The sequence below is a fragment of the Phragmites australis genome, chromosome 23 (assembly GCF_958298935.1).
Source record: "Phragmites australis chromosome 23, lpPhrAust1.1, whole genome shotgun sequence".
Classification (NCBI taxonomy): domain Eukaryota; kingdom Viridiplantae; phylum Streptophyta; class Magnoliopsida; order Poales; family Poaceae; genus Phragmites; species Phragmites australis.
Window position 1 is genome coordinate 15,356,631 of NC_084943.1, and position 15,994 is coordinate 15,372,624.

A 15,994-nucleotide genomic window follows, 5' to 3' on the forward strand; every position below is an offset into this window, starting at 1 on the left:
GTTGTGGGGGGCTTTATATAGGCACAAGGTGGCATGCATACATGCCCTGGTGTGTTGTGTTGTCATTGTGTATGCACATGTGCAAGATCTCCAAGCACATATGCAAGAAAACAAACTAAACATGGAATTATGCAAAGATCTTTTTCACTAGCCTCTGAGGAAAGGTTTCTGGCCATGAATAACTAAGGTTATTTAAATGTCCTATATTAACAGAGATAATCATGGCCATTGCAAAAAGCGGCAGCATTACGCATACTTTAGGATATAATTCATGGGTTAGTGCAGGGTTGTACACTCCGAATTGTTGTGCACTGCCCGTGGATTTCTCCAACCTGCTTCGCACTCTCTCTTGGGAGCGGTAAGAGCCGCCGCAACAGAAAATCACATGAGATCTGCCCAACTACGAGACTCTGGAGATAGCTTTATTTAATTTGATTGTGATTTTAATTTACTACTGAGTAGCATCCCACAAATTAGTAAATAATAATATTCTTTATTTGGGAAAAATATTCTAAAAAGATGAAAAATGAGATGTCTTAACTATAGCTTGAGTTGATATTTTGACGAATTAATTGACAGTTTGTCCATGACTTAATTGATATTTTTGACGAATTAATTGACAGTTTGTCCATGACTTAATATGATTACTCAGTAAGCATAGCTCGAAAGTCAGTAAATTGTGCAATTAATCAAAAACCCATGTTTTTCCATTGAATTGAAGAAAATCGTTGATCAGTTTGTAATATGTACTTATTCATGTCTACACTTTGTAACTGTAATTCAACCACAGTAGACCTGTGTCGGCATGTGTAGATAATTTTGGAATATCTTTTGCCTCTTTCCGCGTTCTCCTTTTCTCTCATAGATTAGTGGACCTAGATAGCTTTACCCCTGCTTTCCATGTCTATATTGCTTGGTTTCCAATCAACTTAGTGATTGACACACAAAGCATAGCTATTATAATCATAAGTAACATATTAAGGATTCCGTGTCCTCCTAATTAATATCTGATGCACCCGAGCCTAATTACTTGCTATATATAGCTTGTAAATAACATCGTCGATGTAAGTCTCGTTCTTTTCTAAATCTGAGTCGCTCCAGTGGTGCCTAGTTAAAACGTTTTCTGATTTGGCCTTTTCAAAAATGATTTATCTGAAAGTTTTTCATTGCTCACATGAAAGTACTGGCATAAATAGTTTATCAAAAAATATCAGTACAGAATATCACCCATGTGGATCTTAACTACGTATTGTGAATTTGTGATAGTAGTGGCCAAAGTAGCAGCTTGGAGTCCTTGCAATGTCAGAATAATGGTTTCTTCCATGCAAAAAAAAAAGAATAATAATGGTTTGTTTCTGCAGGTAGTTTACACGGGTAGCGTCTAACGAATGCCAGGAGAGAGCATGTTTGACTCCTAACCATGATTATTGGAGCAAAATTGAAGTGGTTGATTAAAAACAGGCCTCAAGTAGCAAATAAAGAACGGTTACAAATGGCTCTATTTTGGAAAGCTGGCCGCATGCACGATGTGGTCTGGATCACTCAAATTTGATCTGCTTTGCCACACATACACAGAATGCGCAGAATGCGTGATAATGTATGTTATTGCATATATACGTGTGTTTCACATGACATAAACGGGGAGCACGGACTTTGAATGATCGTGCACGTAATCTCTCCGCACTCTTTGGTCAGTAGATCTGCTTTTTCTGTTGCACATGGCTTAATTATTCTTTTTTTTTTGTTCCATCTCTTTCAAATGCACTAAATATCTAGCACCTCACTTAGTAAAGTAAATCTTTTATACTAATTAAGGAAACATATAAAATGTTTCTTAACTTATGATGGCTTTTTGTAAGTGTCAGATTAAGGGCATGTTTGTTTTTATTATGATTCTAGCAACCAGATTATGATTCTCATAATTTAAAATCTAGATTATACAATCTAAAACAAACATCACTAGATCATTATGGTCCCCCTTCTCACCTCATGCCCCCAGTTCCACGTCTCCCTTCTCTCTCTCAGCCATCCTATATCCTTCCTGAGGCATCCTACATGTGGCGATGTGACCACCTTTTCATCACTTGGTGCACCTTCTCGTCACCTGTGCCAGTGCTATCCAAGCGGGTGACTACTCGGCCGTGGATGGCAACCTAACCAAGGCGCAAGCGATCCTCATCGCGATCTCGACCACGCCTGGGATCGGCCGCGTCTCCTCCACATCCTCTCTGAGCTCACCGCCTTCCACCGTCGCGCCTCCTCTACATCCTCCCCACCCTTATCCCTCTCCTCCCTCACCTTCCTCTCCCCACCCCCTCCACCACTTCCCTCTTCCCCAGCTTCGCTGTTGCGAGCCTCCTCGCATCCTCGTTGGTCGCCCCGCTCACCGCATCACTCTCCGCGCACCCACTCCTGGCCACCGTTTCCTACCTCCACCTCCTCCTCACCCTAGCCTCCCTGCTCCTCACCATCTTCTCCCAGCTTCCCTTCCTCTCCCTCTCCCCGCCCTCTGCAAGGCCGTGTCCGCCACCGCACACGGCATCGCCAACCCTAATCCCGGTTCCGGCGCCGGCAACCCTTGCAAGCACAAGAACTAGCACCAATGCTAGCAGGTCGCCCCGCGAGTTGCATTGTGCAATGGCTCGGGAAGCATCGACAGTGAGGGAGAGAGCGAAGGGAGAAGAAAAACGAAATGTTATATTTGTAATGGTAATGGTATGTAAATATATGTCATAATCCACAATCCATAATCTAGAAGTAGTTTTTTTTGGATTATGAATTATAGTATAATCTGTCTCTAAATTGTCGAATCTGGATTGTAGAGTCAGTCTGTTTATTTTCAGTTTTAATTTTAAAATCAAAATCTGAAATTATAATAAAAATAAACATGACCTAAGTAGCACCAGAAGCTAGCCATGTATTATACGACACAACTTTGTGAAATCAAGCTGCTTGAGTAGTAAAATTTGTCGACCGTCTCTACTATTTGATTTATGTGCAATTATAGTCCTATTTTTAATCTAATTTTATGTTAAATTATTCAGACCCGTCCAACTAATGGGTTCATGAGTTGGCTGATGATATGGAAATGTAAGATAAATCTCCATGCTAGTAAAGTACAGTTGGGACTGCCACCGGCCTCAAACATACAAACTAACTTAATACTATTTTTTCTTAAATAGACGGCGTTTTAAATACATACAATCAACTTTTAAAAACTTTGAATATTAATAAATACAAAATTAATAGGATTCGACATATGCAAATAGTATGAGTGGATTTGTTATATATAAAAAATACCTCCATATAATTACATATTTAACAAATTTTATTAAGAAATAATTATAAAAAATAATGTTAAAACATGTGTAATGTAGACCGTGTGAATGTTCAAAATGAGAAGTAAAAAAGAATAGAGATAGTAGTACCTTTTATCAAAATAAATCATGTCTTCACAATTTGTTTTTGGTTATTAAATACTTGTTACTTTGTTTTGAACGGCAAAATTGTCCACCGCGTTAATGCCCCCCCATAGTTGCTTTGTGAGAAAAAAAAGCATTACTAGTTTCCTTGTTATTTCTGGATGGGGCAAAAGTGATAAGTAAATTGGGCCAAAGGGGAACCGCATAACAATCAACTGTACTTCAGGTCTAGTTTCGTGGCCTAGCTTCCCGTGGTCTCACATTATGTGAAAAATAGATAAGGAGATACTATATGACCCATCATTTATAATAAAAATGACGGGTCATAGTTATGATCCGTCACTAATGCTAGTTATTAGTGACGGGTGAAAATTTGATCTGTCACCAATGACGATTCATCACTCACAGGTCATCGTAGACTAGTCATTGGTGACGGTTCAAGTTTTGATACGTTACCAATGACTAACTCATCGGTGATGGGTCTCATAGGCCTGTCATAAGTGACGGGTCAAGTTATGACTCGTCACTAATGATGTTATTCAGAAATACATAAAATAATCCAAATATTAAAAAAATTATTTTTATTTTATTTTTCTCTTATTTTTCTCACTTCAGAAGCATTAGAGTATAAACTATTGTACATTTCTACTCAAGTTTGATATAAGAGGTAACGACTATGGACACAAACGCTTGTTCCGAAAATGATGCAGAAGCTTCCGGAGGTGAGAACTCAATCTTCCAAGCCGTTTTAGGCCTCAAAAAATTCGCCGAACCTGACAAAGTAGGGGAGAAACGGATGTAACTTTTTCTGTAGATGTTCGTAGAGTCAAAAAAATATCAAAATTGGAGTCCGTATATAAAAGTTATGACCATTTAACCGAAGGCACTCCGAGTCAACTGATTTTATGTCTATTGTAAAATTAACATTGATGATGGGTCATAACTGTAACCCGTCACTTATGACTTGTATTAAGTGACGGGTCACAACTATCGTTGTGACCCGTCACTTATGACCCTCGGCAAAATAGTTAAAATGATTTTTTATCCGAGTCCTTTCAGGACGCACGCGAGGTTTAGGTGGTTAGGCAGCTACGGGCGCGAGGGGTCGTCGCGAGTTCGATTTTCACGGAACGCACATTCTAAAAACAGCTTGAAAAATAGGTAGAGACACGTTGCGAGTGGTGATAGGTCTGAGTTGGATTGATTTGGGTGAATTTTTTTTGACTTTTTTCGCGTCATAAGTGACCCGTCACCAATAACCTTAATAAGTTTTGACCCCTCACCAATAACCTTATTGGTGACGGGTTCTTACTCGTCACTTATTGCATGTCATCAGTGACATGTTCGATGTGACGGGTGTTGGATTCGTCACCCATGACGGTTATGATCCGTCACCCTTTTCTATATTTCACGTAGTGTCAGGAGTGCAGCGATCTTTCGACACGCTAATTTGTGAAGGACTGATATTATTTATTGTTCCTTTTAGTATTTTTATCATATTACTGACAATAATTCTAGTGTGATTTGGATACTTTCCGACGATTGAAACAGAGAAAAGGGAAAAAATTGCTGACAAGATGATTCCCAGGAAAATTATAGATCTACACATGAAAAACAATTCTATGAGAAAGGTGTCACACCGTGGGGCGGCTACTAATAACCGTCAGAAAATATTTGATACTTTTATAGTGAGTAGATGGCAGCCTTTTTCTTCTCAATACAAATGAGGTTTTCCATTGCATAAGATTTCTATTATAGTTATCAGTACTGACAGGTGATAACCATTATGAGTGACGAGTTCTACACTTATCATCTTTGAACACGTCATAACTCATTACTAATAAGGTCATTAGACTTTACCACTCACCTATCATGTAGTTATGATAAAAACCAGATATTTTATCCTTTTAACCTTCTTTACTGAAGATCATTAGCGATAGATAATAATCATGATCCGTTACTAATGACTGAATATTAATAACGAGTTATATTATTTATTTATTATTAATTTCGTGTCTTATTTATCTGTTTTTACATAATGGCATACCATTAAGAACTTGGAGGATAACTATTTCGAGCTAGCCAAAGTCTTGCAAGCAGAATTCGTAGTTTGTTTTCACGACAAATATTCTTAGTTTTTGTTCTGAGGAAGAAAGTTACCTTCTCTCCGCTTTCTGTTGTTGGAAACCGTATGCGGCAAAATTCTATAATTGATTAATTATCTGTACTGGTGATGACTGCTGAGGGTATATGTAGTTAACAGAGGCAACCTATATGTAGAAAAAAACAGTAATAATTTCATTATTATTTTTGTATGCGGAGAAAAAACTGTTACTAAGTGATTTAGACCAAAGGGCAGTTTATGGAAAATTTTATTTGGATTTCAGTCTTGTGGATGTATCAGGCCGATATTTCTTATGAAAACAACACATGCCCTCATTCTGGCTGGGCAGTTACTGCAGTAGAAAGTCGATGTTGACTCCCTCCAATCAAACTTGTGAAACTTTAATTATCAATAATTTTTAAGATATTTAGTTTAAAATATGAAAATTATATGTATAGATTTATCTTAAAACATTTTTTCATAATCACATAACTGGTTGAATTTAATAAATTTATACTTTAATAGAAAAGAGTAGTCAAATGTACACATTAGTAATTATGTCATGTATAAAACGTTAAATATTTTTGACGGGATAGAGTATTACACTAATATGGACAATCCATGTTATCTTCCTCTCATTTGCGTCCCAGCTAATCCACACGCTACTCCATCAGAATCGTGCTTCCAGCCTTTGTTTTGAGGGCTTAACTTCTTCTGGAATGTGATTTCCCGTAGTAGATAACATGCCTCTTTTTTTTTTCTTGGTAAAAAACAGGCCTCTTTTAACCACTCTTACCGTAGCAGATTGTTTGAAGAGCTTTGGGGACTTTTCTACTAGAAGTCAACAAAGATAATCCCTTTCAAGCAAAGTTCTCTTAGATTTTTTTCCCAAAAAAAACTTTTCCCTCGGATTTCTACCAATAGAAATAAAGTGAGCAAATTAGCAACTCCCAATTCTTAAATAGTAGATTAGCATATGGAAATGCTAGGTAGATGCAAAAAGACCGGTCGACGCTTACCGCAAATGTATGTGTGAAATCCAACGAGAACAAATATATTACTTTACTATGAATCATTGATCAATACATGCAGTCAAAAAGGCTATATACGTAGACTAACGCACGCCGTCCAAGTCATTGTATGGTTGAGATCGATCGTCCTCCTTTTCCATAGTCAAACTAGCCATGCATGGCGAAGGCCACAATACTTTTTTTTTATCAATTGTATAATGATACCATAAGCACGTATATATAGATTTACTAGGTTGATAGGAGTAATCATAGCTCAAAGAATCTTCCCTTCAAAAGCAAAAGAAGCTTGACCATCTTAATTAATCCAGGGTTCCAGCAGTACAGTAGATGCTTCGTGGGAAGATTCTTCTGACAGTGACAGGGTACGAATATTCCAGTAGAGCCATGAACATGTATTGCTCACACGTTCACAGAAAAGGAGCTTTTTGTCTGCAGAGTTCACCACCGTTCTTTCGCCATCTGTAGTTTACAGCAAGTTGGTTTTCTATAATTTCTAGTGATCACTACTAGAATTTACGTCAATGTCTCCAGTAGTGTTGTAGCATAATCATCCGAAAAAGCTGATCAGCACGCGGGCGCGCTGGGAAGTCGCGGCCAACTACGGTCGTCAGTGTCCGAGTCGGGCACGCGACTACGGGCTGTCGAGGGTGGGCCGCGTGAGAGCGCACGTGTAAGGCCGGCTGGGCCGTATTGGTCCGTGCCGGTTTTTAAGTTTGGGCTGATTTTTGTTGAAAAAGTTTGTGCTGAAAATTTTGTTTGTTGAGAAAGTTTGTATTAAAAAATTATGCTAAAAATTTTTCTCGTTACTTTTCCCTCACAATTTTTCTTGTTAATTTTTTCAAACTTTTTCGGATAACTTTATCCGAAAAATTTCTAAAAAGGAAAAGATGCGGGAGAGAAAATTTTCCAAAAACGAAAAGTAGAGAGGGCTGTCGGAAAAGTTGCTGGTTCCCTCCCTGGCATGCCACTTGGATTAGCCACATTCATAATCATCCTATTGGATAAAATAATACTTCCAAATTTAATTTAATTTCTAAATATAATATGAATAGAAACATAGGTAAATAATAAATTTCTATTAGGTTCTGACTAACTCCAACGAGTCCTGACTAGATCCGACGATCCTTTGACATATTTTCGACAAACACCGGCTAGGTAATTAAAACATATTGTAATGTACATACTTGACGACAGCGTGAGATTTAGAGACCGTCATGATGTCGAAGCAATAGACGATGACGAAGATGAAGTTATCAAAGTAGAGTGTGATGATATAGAGAAAGCAGATCGTGAGCAGTTACGCCGAGCGCTTTCTAAAAACCTCCAACGAGTCTTGACTTAGATCCGATTAGGATTATGACTAGATCTGACGATCCTCAACACATTTTCGACAAACTCCAACTAGGTAATTAAAAAATATTGTAATGTATGTACATGACGACAATGTGAGATGCAGAGACCATCATGATGTCGAAAGAGTACATGATGAAAAAGATAAAGTTGTCAAAGTAGATCGCGATGATGTAGAGAAAGCAGATCGTGAGTAGTTACGCCGAGCGCTTCCTAGAAACCTTATTCGTCCTCTCCCGGTGTAGGATCTCAAGAGCGACGAGTTCCAGAGACTTGATCTCCCGTTCATCAGTGCATACCAGCGCAGCGAGATGGAGTAGACTACGTACGACGGCGTAGCAAAGAGAAATTGGAGAAACCCTAATTGCGTATACTCTTTGTAGCGGTGGTTGACATATATATATATAGAGAGAATCACGCGGTTAAGACGCGCCACAATCAAACTCTGTTACGTGCGATGATTGGACTTTTAACCGATACAATTTTCACATATTTATCTGTTTGCTGACACAATAAAAAGAATAAAACTGTAAAAAAAAGCCGCGTCTGCGCAAGCATCTAGACCTAATTTCAGCAGAGCATTCACGTAGGTGCCGCACGCTCTCCGCCCTCCCTGGCGAGGCGATTGAGTGTGCATGTATTTTTTTAGTTCTCTCATCCACGCATGCTAAGTGGAGAGGAGAGAATTCTTTTTAAGTTGGTCTCCTACGCCTGCACAAACAAGATGAGACTAAAAGATATACTTCGCCTCCACATTATTGGATCTTTAAATTTTTTCAAATTATACAAATAGGTCAAGCCGATATATTGTAACGCATCCTGTCTGACCTCTTTGAGTGAGACTACTGAAGCAGTGAAAATGTACCGTCTTATGAAGGTGCAGGAGCAGACACAGCTAAAAAAAAAAAAAATGCAAAATGAGGAAAAGGATGTCAAAATATCATACAAATAAAATTAGAAAAAATGAGTGCCCATATCCCGAAATACAGAAAGCTCGGTGGTATTATCCCAACTACGACATCTTGAGTGGCATATATCTAAGTCAACCAAATTGAAGTCGATCTGCACATCGTGAAAATAAACGGAGAGGAAGTCCAAAAACAAAAAAAGGAAGAGATATAACTACTATTGACTGAAATTTTTTGTTTTTGTTTCTCCTAATATACATTGCATTTTCAATTGGAGATTTGCACGATGCAGTTAATTAATTTGCATCCTTATCTATATCATGCCCTATCTAAACAAATTTTTTTCCACAACCATTTGCAACAATATTTTCTTAGGAGAGATTTTGCTTGGTACACACTGAGGTGGGGTAGCTGTACTGTATATGTTCTTGCATGGCGATAGAATTTCCAGAGTTGTTTTCTATAAAGATCTCTTTTCTACTAAATCTTTGTGAATGGTCACATTCGTTAATACTATGTTTCATCATATTAGGATATCGTGCACATAAATTAGTATAGGAACGACACAATGTGATGTGAACTAGACAGTCTTTAGTTTCTTTACTTATTAATCATTGAACCTTTATCTCTTTTCCTTTTAAAATCTCTTTCTTTTGCAAAATTTTCAACGTTCAGTGGCTATATCGTGCAAACACTATTCATTAAAAGGCTGGGCCGACTAGCTTAATAATGACGTTACCGTAATTAATCTCAAAAGACAAAGCTGCCTGAAAGAGAATGCCATCCCTTCCAAGGTTTTGGAAGGCGCACACTGCAGAGAAGGTGCATGTCGAGGAACCGTAACGTGGACTACCCAGTGTTGCCTAATAAGAATGCATAAAGCTGACCAACTAGCCCGTGTCTATTGGACAGATTTGAGATCTGATACTGTAGATACGGTCTATACATGGTATGGCATGGCCCGAACTTAGCCGGGCCGAGTTGGCACGCACATGGTGATGAGCCGTGCCTGGGTCAAACATGCGGCAAGTTGCGCCAGCACTGGCATCCACAACATGGCCGGGCATGGCCTAGACCGGCACGCCAGTGGCCCGGTGAGGCACGGCCAACTTAGGACACCAATGCCCCGGCTAGGCACGTTGAGGCATGGTTGTCCCAGCCCAGCCCAGCTCGACTGGCCCGACGCCTAGCCGTTGGCGCGTGGGGCCGGCCCGACTGGGTAGGGGCAGGCATGCAGGGCACACCAGGGTTAACGGGTCAAATCAGCAGCAGTCAGCCCATTTAACCCTTTAATCATTATTTTTGAATTTTTTTAACCATTTTGTGACTATTTGGGCTCTAAAAAATTCATTTTTTTTTTTACAAAAATCATCATTTTTCACATATAAATAGAGACCACCCTGCCTTTTCATTTCACACCAGTAATAACATTTGCTCTCTTATTTTTTGCTCTCATTCTTGTCTCAAAATTCTAGAGAATTTACGATAATTTAGCAGAATTAGTTTGAATTATTGCCAAAAAATTGAGAAATTTCAAGACCATCATCCTGCTGTCTAGAAAAAATCTTGGTGGTTTTTTGTATCGTTGTTTTTTTCCTTATTATTTGATTGTTTCTAACTTCTAATATTTGCATTTTTTTTAGTGTCATTCGATATTGACCAGTGATCATGATCATAATCGCCAGTGATCATGATCATAATGATTCGTTCATCGATCATGATTATTTTTTCTTCAAGGACTCTCAGGCGACAACGACCCCTTTGATAGTAGTGCTGTCGGTGGTCCAACGATGAACCTCCCAGCTGGTTCACAAGCAGCAGCACCTTCATCGTTAGGCTCTACAAGTGCACAACGTCAGTAAACACTAACTCTAAAAGATCAAGAAGCACTACTTCCAAAGTTTGACAAGACTTTTAAAGGATCTATAGATAGGAAGATAGGGTAAGTGTCAGATATGCTAGGTGTTATATTAGCAAACATGAATTATCTGCAAAGTCCTCAGGTGGAACAGGATACTTGAAGAGGCACGCCACAACTTACAAGTGAAAGAGTAGAGCAGCCATGAAGCAGATGGTGCTGTTGTACAACCCCGATGACTTTGTTCGTTATTGGGAGTATGACTCCATCAATGCACAAAAAAGTTATGTCGCTTCATTGCAAGAGCATATCTACCACTCAACATCCGTGAGTCTGCTGTATTTGATGATTACATTAAGCAAGCTTATAATCTTAGGTTCACGCATGTTTCTAAATAGATAACTACTAGAGATATAGTAAAATACTACAATGCATATTGTATCAAGCTTAAAGAAATGTTGAAAATATGTACATTTTCAGTTACTTTGACCTCAGACATATTGGGAAGTAGGACTAGAGAGGACTGTCTTAGTGTGGTAGCTCATTTGGTTAATAATGATTGAGAAATAGAAAAGAGAATAATATGTTTCTAGTTGATTGATAATGCGCATACTGATGAAAATATTGCTAAAAAATATCTTAAATAGTTGAAGACTTTGGGCTCATAAATAAAATATTTTCTATCACTTTAAATAATACTAGTACAAATTCTAGAGCAATGGATATTCTTAGAGCAAGTCCAACGACCTCCCTATCCTGCTCTCCATCGCTACTTTTAGAGAATTCTTCGCGCCATTGATTTGTGCCCAATGAGCATAGCGGTGGGTTGGATTTGGAGCACGACGATGGTTGATGAGCGAGGCGATGAGCTGGATCTGGAGCTCCCAGCTCAGGCACGGCCGCAAGGTCCTCCAGCCAGTGTTGACGAGTTCCTCTAAGCTCCAGTCAGCGGAGAGGCCGAGGGCGCCACTGCTGCAGCCGTTCGGGCCCTCCTCCAAGCCACGCGGCACTTCATGAAGGTGGTAGCCTGGGGAAAGGGAGGTGCGCAGAGCTTGGCAGAGACAACAGTTTGGGGAGGAGTCTGGGAGGGGGAGGCAATGGCCTGGTGCTAGAGGGGGTGGTGGAGGGGAAAGTGAGGGGAGAGAGAGCTACTGCTTAGTGGAAAATGAGGAGATGAGAGGGAGAGAGAGAGAGGGCCGACATGTGGTGTATAGAGAGCCACATTTAGGGAGCGGGTTGGAGCACGCTAAGAAATAGGAAGGCAAATTTGAGTAGAGAGCTCTCTATTCAAGGAAATGGAGAGCCTGAAATAGGGAGCGGGTTGGAGTTGCTCTTACTCTATTGTTTAATACATAAGCTCAATCTTTTTTGTTACATCAACGTTGTGCTTGTCATATTATCAATCTTATAGTAAAATCTGGTATAAAGAGGTTGACACAATACCTAGATGATTTTTGTACTACAATAAATTTTGTGAACTCCTCTAATTAATGATTGCAGCATATAAGCAGTACTATATTGCAATAGGTGTGCATCCACAAAAGTTTGATGTGGACATGCTGATAAGATGGAACTCTACTTTTTTGATGCTAAAAAATATTCTACCATATAAGGAGCATATTTGGTGTGTTTATTCATACACTATCATCAGCACGGGGTTCAAACTTTACTCATAGAAGCGTATTGGTATGTTACCGAAATGATACTAGAGTTTATTGAATTTTTTTATAATTCAACTGTAAGTGTATCGGGAGTTTATTATCCAACATTTTGTTTAGTAGTGCATAATATTATTGAAATTGCTACTCATTTAAATAGCTATGAAAATGACAATTTTCTAAGAGATTGTGAAGTTCCAATGAAGTCTAAAATTTTAAAATATTGAAAATAAATTCATTTGTTGTATGCCTTTGCCTTTATTTTGAATCTTATAGCTAAAATTATAGGTTTATGTAGAGTTATCACAAATTTAGGTGATGCTCTTGGCCATGATTATTCTATTTATTATACTAATATTCATTCTAAGTTATTTGATATTTATAGTAAATATGAAACAAAGCATGTCAGAGTTTGTCTGCAACAACCTCCATTAGCACCCACAACAAGAACACAACAACATGGGGAAAAATATTTGGTGGAGGTTTTTCATTAAGAAGTTTAGACTCTTCGTCACGAATGTCTATGAGCGTCGGAATTCCAGCATCCGGAGGGGAGCTAACAACTTTCATCAACAGCCATGAACAAGAAAATTTCAACATAATGCAATGGTGGTATGAGCACAAGTTGAATTATCAAGTTCTTTCACTGTTAGCACTAGATTTTTTAATGATCCCCGTATCTACTATTTCTTTTGAGGCTATCTTTAGTCTTACTAGAAGGATAATTGAAGAGAGAAGAACAAGTCTCACAAGTGAGATGTGAAAATACTCACCATAGTAAAAAACTGTGAACAAGCTAAAGTGCGAATGCAACACATTACAGAGAACACTGAGCTTTAAGATTCATTCAAAAATTCGTATCAGCTGTTAATGAGAACGTGTAATTTTTAATTTTCTAAGCTAGGTTGTATTCTTTTTTTCTTTGCTAGAAAGGTTTTTAATAAGGCAACCTATCAATAATACTCATTTTTAGAATTAATTATGTGTCCCTATTATTTTTGATTTATTGTTATTATTTTTATAATTTTTCTTTATTTTTTTCTAAAGTAACCTGCCACCCACCTCCCGTCTTGGGCTATAAATAGCCACCGACCCAAGCTCCTATGATCCCATCAGCCACCCAACTCTCTTTATCTACTTGCTAGCTAGTAGCCACTTTCCTATTTCAACAAATAAATTCTATATTTCCATTCATGGATCAAGACGCCGAGAAATCGCATGCATGGTTATCAGCATGTGAAAGTGCATTTAGACTCTCTATGTGGGTTTTGGATAATTGATGACAAATAATTAAGGGACTAATGAGTTTATCGAGGTTACGAATAGGTATTAGTCCTATTGGAGAAATTAAATGATGTTGACGTCCCTCAAAAAGAAAAGAGAATCGGCACATGGCTATCCAATAGTTTTAAATTTATTTTATTTTTGAATTTGAGTCTACGTATGCCATACTATCAAGATGGATGTGTATAGTCTGACATGAAGATATCTCAGTGCTCAAAGTATCCATTTGGCCTAAAGATGAGAGACACAAAACACCCCACGAACACCGAGAATCTTTATTATGTTTTCTGGACCCAAAAGTTCTAGGCTATTCTGGAAGTTCCGGATAGCCGGAACCTCCGGGATCTCTCCGAAATAGGGTTCTCGGGTTGAAGCTCTTTATGGATTCGGAAGTTCTGGGTGCAATCCGGAATGTCTGGATTGCCAGAACCTCTGGATGAGGCTCCGAGCGAGGGAACTCGGTTTGTGTTTTTATAAACCACTCCAGAAGTTCTGGATGGGTCCGGAACCTCTGGATTTTGGTGATGTTCACCGGAACCTCCAAATGCGGTTCCAGGAAGGGGTCCTTGGGTTGATCTAAGTCTTCAACCTGGAAGTTCCTGGTTCAACCCGAAAGTTCCAGGTGTCCGGATGTTCTGGATTTGCTTCGGCCCATGGTCCTGTGTGGTGATCTGTTGATTCAACCCAGAAGTTCCGAGTTAATTAGGATGTTCCAGATTAGGCCAGAATGCACAGTAATAGCTAGTTTTTTGGGGTTGGATATAAATACCCCCTCATCCCCTTTACTCATTAAGTGCTGTGAACTAACCTGAGACAAATTCATTGAAGGCATCTCTAGAGCTCTCCCCACTCCTTTGGCTTCAATTCTTGCTAGGTTTTGAGAGTTGGGTGAGGGATTTGAGATTATGTGCTAGTGAACAACACTCCCATCTTTGAGCACTTGAAGACTTCGTCAAGCCTCATCAATATCGCATTTGTTACTCTTGGAGGTTCATCCTCCTAGACGGCTAAGAGTCACCTGCTGAACAACTAAGCTTGTGGAGTGTCATGAGAAGTTTGTGAAGGCATCTCCTCACCTCCGCAAGGAAAGAGGACACTTGTGTAAGTCCGAGCTCGATCTTCGTGGTCGCTGTGTGAGGGAAAGGGTTGAAATAGACTCTGACTCTTTGTGAGCTCCTCAACGGAGATGTAGGATCCTTGGATCCAAACTTTGAGAAACAAATCACTTGTCTCTTTGCTTACTTTCTTGTGTTTGGTCATGTTCTAGTTGACTTTTGGTCAATTCGCCTTGATCTACGTGGTTGTGTGTTTGTGACTACCGGTGACTTGTTGACATGAATTACTACATCTCTTGTAACCTGTGGTAACATATAAATTCAACTAGAAGTTCCTAGGCATTGTTTGTTTTTGAATTCATACTCTATATCCGGAAGGTCCAGGTTGAGCTCGAAACTTCCGGATTGAATCCAAAGGTTTCGTATTCTGTTTAATCTAGTGAAAAGTTTTAATTTTTCAGGAAAGCCTATTCACACCCCCTCTTGGCAACATCATGATCTTTCAATTCATATCAGAGTCTAATCTTCTACAAGGCTTCACCGCTTGGAGAAATTGAAGATGTCAGTGGATGGGGAGAAATGTTTGGAAAGCCTGAAGAGTCCTAAGGATGATTCTTCGAGGTCGAGTAATGGCAAGAACAAGGGAGTTGAATTTGGTTTCAATTATGATGAATTGAATGCATCTCATTCTTATATATCACTGTCATCTGGGCGTGCACCGTACTTTGACAGCACACATTATGGCACTTGGAGGTACACAATAAAAATGCATCTAATTTCTCTTCATCCAAGTATTTGGAAGATCGTGTATACATGTTTTGAGCTACTGGATGAAGATGAAGCACTCACTCCCGTGGAAGAGCAAAATTTACACCACAATGCTCAAGCAACAAGCATGCTACTTAGTGCCTTGAGTCTTGAGAAATTCAACAAGGTTTATGGACTCAAAGAGGCAAAATAGATATGTGACACACTCCAAGTGGTACATGAAGGCATCACAGTGTGATAGAGTCAAAGATAGAGCTCTTAAAAGGAAAGTTGGAAAGGTTTGTGATGGAAGATGATGAAACCCCTCAAGAGATGTATGATCGCATGATGGTGCTTGTGAACAAGATTCAAATATGGGAAGTGATGAGCTAGATGACTACAAGTTGGTGAGAAGATTGTTCAAAGCTTTCGCACCAAGAAATCCTACCTTGGTTACTCTCCTTTGAGAGAGGAAAGTTTCAAGATACTCACACCTAAAGACGTGCTTGGTAGAATTTTTGCTCATGAGCTCATGGAGGAAGAAGCCATGGAAGTAAAGAACCTAACCTAGTCAAGC